Source organism: Gavialis gangeticus, unplaced genomic scaffold, assembly GCF_001723915.1.
Source record: "Gavialis gangeticus isolate Ggan-Ray unplaced genomic scaffold, GavGan_comp1, whole genome shotgun sequence".
In the NCBI taxonomy this organism is placed as follows: domain Eukaryota; kingdom Metazoa; phylum Chordata; order Crocodylia; family Gavialidae; genus Gavialis; species Gavialis gangeticus.
In genome coordinates this window covers 19,298,310-19,302,818 of record NW_017728998.1, presented here as the reverse complement: position 1 = coordinate 19,302,818, position 4,509 = coordinate 19,298,310, and positions in this window count along the sequence as shown.

Genomic DNA, 4,509 nt, shown 5'->3' with positions numbered 1-4,509 from the left:
CGAGCGGGCAGAGCGCCGCCGCCGCCGCCCTGGAGCGCCCCCTGCCGCGGGGAGGCCGCCGCCGCCTTCTGACACCAGCTAGGGCGACCCCCGGCGGGATACGACGCATCTTCCCTAGCAAAGGCTCGCGCATCTCGGAGTCGGTGACGTGCATCGCGGAGGGCACATCTACATACGCAGTTAACGCGAAGCAAGCAACTCGGGCACGTGTTGATTGCTCCCAGGCTCTGCAACCGGGACCACAGCAGCCCGAGCTAGATCGGAGCAACCCCGGCTGGCAGGAGGCCCTGGAGCGGGGGGGTCATCCCGGGGTGCACGTGCTGTGCAGTGCGGGGCTAGCTGGTGGGCAGCCCCCGCAGGGCCCAGCGTCTACACGTACAGTGCTGCAGATGGAAAGCTCTCTGCAGCAGGACAGCACTTGTATGTACAGGTACTACCCTGCTGTAGCCTTAATTAGTTTCCTGCCCTAATAGGGCCGCACATGTAGACAAGTAGCCTAATCGGAGTAAACGCCTCGTGTACATGTGCCCAGCGAGAACGAGCCTAGGTTCTGCTTCTGTGGGGCTGGCCTTGCCTTGCTGTTAACAAAATATGCAGTTAGGCTAGGGCAGGGGTTTTCAGCCTTTTTTAGTAAGTGTACCGCCAGCAGCCAGATAGGGTGGCACACGGCTGGACACGGAGGGGTGGCAGGTGGGGTGGTGGATGGCAGCCACCGCATGCAAGCTTCCCCCTTTCCCCATGTCCGCATTCGACTGGCTGGGTGGCGCCTGTGCCGCCTGCGGAGGGGTGCCACAGCCACGGCCACGGCCCCAACCCTGCTCCTGGTAGCCAGTGGTGGGTGGCACTGCTCCATCCCTCCACATACCCCTTAGGGCCCTCCCAAGTACCCCCATACAACCCCTGGGCTAGGGTATTAACTAACATTTAAAATCACATCTTTGTAAAATAGGGGTTGGTTATATGCAAGTCAGTTTGTACTAGTCCAAATTTATATGTTGAACTTAAAAAAATAAAAGAAAAAGGCTGTACAAATACTCATTTCATTTTAAACCAGACATGCTGTGGAAGAGCATCGATTATAACAATTAGTTAAACTGAAATAAACTACTTTTTAAAAAGGGAAAGCTCCAAAGGTATCAGTGTTTAACTAAACTAGGACACATGTATTTAGACAGGGCAGCTTAGACAGGCATTTAGAGCATAGGAGTTAGGCATCAGATGTGCAAGAAGATGTCTTTCCCTGAAAAAGGAGCCAAGGACCTAGGAAAAGACAGCACAAGAGAAGTATGGTAAAAGGCTGCATGATAATACCCAGGAATAAGTACAAACTCCTAGTTAGGATGGACAATCCCATGCCCACTGCAGGCTGGGGACCCACTGGCTGAGCAGCAGCTCTGCAGAAAAGGACCTGGGGGTTAGAGTGTGTCCACATAAGCTGAATGAGCCAAATGTGCTCTGGTTGCAACGAAGGCTAACAACATACTGGGCTGCACTAGTATAGTACTGCCAGAAGACTGAGGGAAGTGATGAGCCCCTCTTATTTGATGCTGGTGAGGCCACATGTGGAGTACTGTGTCCAGTTTTGGGCCACCTACTGTGAAAAAGATGTGGACAAACTAGACAGTCCAGAGGAGTCCAGTACAAAGAGGATGGAGCTAAACTATTTTTCAGTGGTGGCAGATGACAGAACAAGGAGCAACAGTCTCAAGTAGCAGCAAGGGAAGTTTAGGTTGGGCGTTAGAAAAAACTCTCTCGGGGGGAGGGTAGTAAAGCACTGGAACAGGCTACTCAGACGCTGTAGAATCAACATCTTTGGAGGTTTTTAAGACCCGGCTAGACAAAGCCTTGGCTGAGATGATCTAGCTGGGGATGGTGCTGCTTTGAGCAGGGGGTTGGATGGGATGACCTCCTGAGGTCCCTTCCGACCCTAGTTTTCTATGATTCTGTGCCTCCTATTCGCTGCCTGGCCTGCTGAGCAGAAACAAAGACCCATGGAGAGACCCAAGGTGCTGAAAGTTTCCCAGCAGATCTGATCTGAGATACAATAACTTAGACAGAATAGACTTAAAATGCCAGAGGTGCACATTGCATGGGCTTGGAGACTAAATTCTCCCAGCTACGATTAAAGAAAAGCCTGTGTGTCTCTTCTCAAACCCCAAGAAATAGAGGTTTTGCAGAATTATTACAAGCACTATTTTCAAAAAGAATGAAATAGGGACAGGTACTTTTTAAAGCCCCTCTTGTAGAAACTTCTTTTACATTGTACATGGAAGTGTATCTGGGATGGGTACCAGTAATCAGGACTCATTGTAAAGGTAGTATCTTTTATTAGAATAGATATTTGCAAAAAAAGCTTGCAGTTAAAGAATTTTTCAGACACAAGCACCTGTCATCAGGCATAGGAGAAAAGATTGTAAGAATTCTCTTGGGCAGAAATGAAAGTTCATATTTCATAGGAGAGCTGAAGGTGTGGTGAAATCTGTTTGGAACAGTTCATTGTATATGCAGATTAGGCACAGAGAAAAGTTGGAATAGCCTGTTTAACTCAAAGCTGTTTGGTGGTAAGCAGGATGTAGTCATATTTCCTTCTGGTTATGGTGTTTTATATTTTACAGAGGAGTAAATAGTGGAATGCTCCTCTGGGCAGGCATTTCTTCCATGGTAAGGTGTTGCTGAGCTCTGTCGTGTTGCTCTGTGATGATGCAAATGACCTCGAACAAAGGTTCGAGGCAGGAGCTCAAGTTTCAGGTGGTCAAACTCGCTTTTTCCTTGTAAAATTATGAATATTTCATTTTTAAAAATTGGCTAAAATTCAGTATCTTCCATGCATCAGGTATCCAGAGTGTAGCTCTATTGGTCTAGTGGCAAAATCAATCAGGACTCGTGGTAGAGGTGATATCTTTTATTAGACCAACTAGATTTTTGCAAAAAATTATTCTTTAATTGCAAGGTTTGGGGCACAAACACCCTTCATCAGGCATAGGAGAAAAGGTTGTAAAAGTTCTCCTGGGCAGAAATAAAATCTTCATAATTTTATGAGGAAAAAGCAAGTCTGACCGCCTGAAACTTGAGCTCCTGCCTTTGTTTGAGGTCATTTGCATCATCACATAGCCTCACCACAGAGCTTAGAGACACCTTGCCACATAAGCAATGCTTGCCCAGAAGAGCATTCCCACTATTTACTCCTCTGTGAAATATAAAACACCATAACCAGAAGGAAATATGACTACATCCTGCTTACCACCAAACAACTTTGAGGTAAACAGGCTGTTCCAACTTTTCTCTGAGCCTAATCTGCATATAAAATGAACTGTTCCACACAGGAGATTTCACCACACCTTCAACTCTCCTATGAAATACAAACTTTCACTTCTACCCAGGAAAACTTTTACAATCTTTTCTATGCCTGATGAAGGGTGTTTGTGCCTGAAAGCTTGCAATTCAAGATTTTTTTTTTTTTCAAAAACCTAGTTGGGTCTACTAGAAGATATCACCTCTACCACGAGTCCAGATTGCTTTTGCCACTAGACCAATACAGTTACAACCCAAATACCTGGGATGGGTGTTGAAAGTCTCACTTCCCTGTCCTTGGCAGCATCCCAGTCTCCAGCCATCAGACCGCTGTTTGTTGGTGTTGCCTGCTAACAGATCACTGAGAAAAATCAGACAGCCCCTGTAATTTGATCTCAATGCTAATATCAGAGGAACAATCCACTGGGATACCTCTCAGGGATCCTGGTTTTCTCTGCTTAAAAACTGCAAATTATCTGATTATTACCCACCCCCCTCTCCCCACAAATTCTGATTACAAACCCAAAATCTTTTTTCCCTGCAATTAAAATGAAACACCACTATATAGATCTATATATCTGTATATATAGGTATCAGTTGAACAATTTTTTTTTGTTATATTTACAATTTTGAAGCCTATCAGTACCTCGATTTAGAATAAAATACATTCTAAATACCTGTACATTTTGGTGTTAGTTTTGGGTTATCATGGAAAAAAGAAATCGGAGCTCCCCTTGCTCCCCAGGATGCAGGTCTGGTTGCCGCTACCCCCCTCCCCGCTTTGTGGCACTGAGCAGCTCTGATATGCCAGTGCTCTGTCCATGCTATTGCCCTACTCTCCACCCACAGCCCCCCAGGCCTTGCTGGTGCCCCTCACCCCACCCACAGAGCTGCCACAGGGGGCCCCAAGCTGCCAGGGCTATGGGGCCAAGGACCCAGGTCCACAGCCCCCTCCTTCCCAGCAGCTGCCTGGTGGAGCTGGGGTCCCCCTCCCCTGCAGTGGCATAGCTGAAGTGGAGCCCATTGGGTGTGGTGGGGTGGAGGCAGGGTGGCAATGCCAGCTCAGGCTCCCCACCCTGCTGCCCTCCCCTTGAGGGCCTCAGTCTGGCAGATGGCACCTGGTGCAGCAGGGGAGGGAAGCTTGGTGCCACCACTGGGAGTCCCGCACAGCCATGGCAAGGAGCCCCCTGTGTGTGTGTGTGTGTGGGGGGGGGGGGG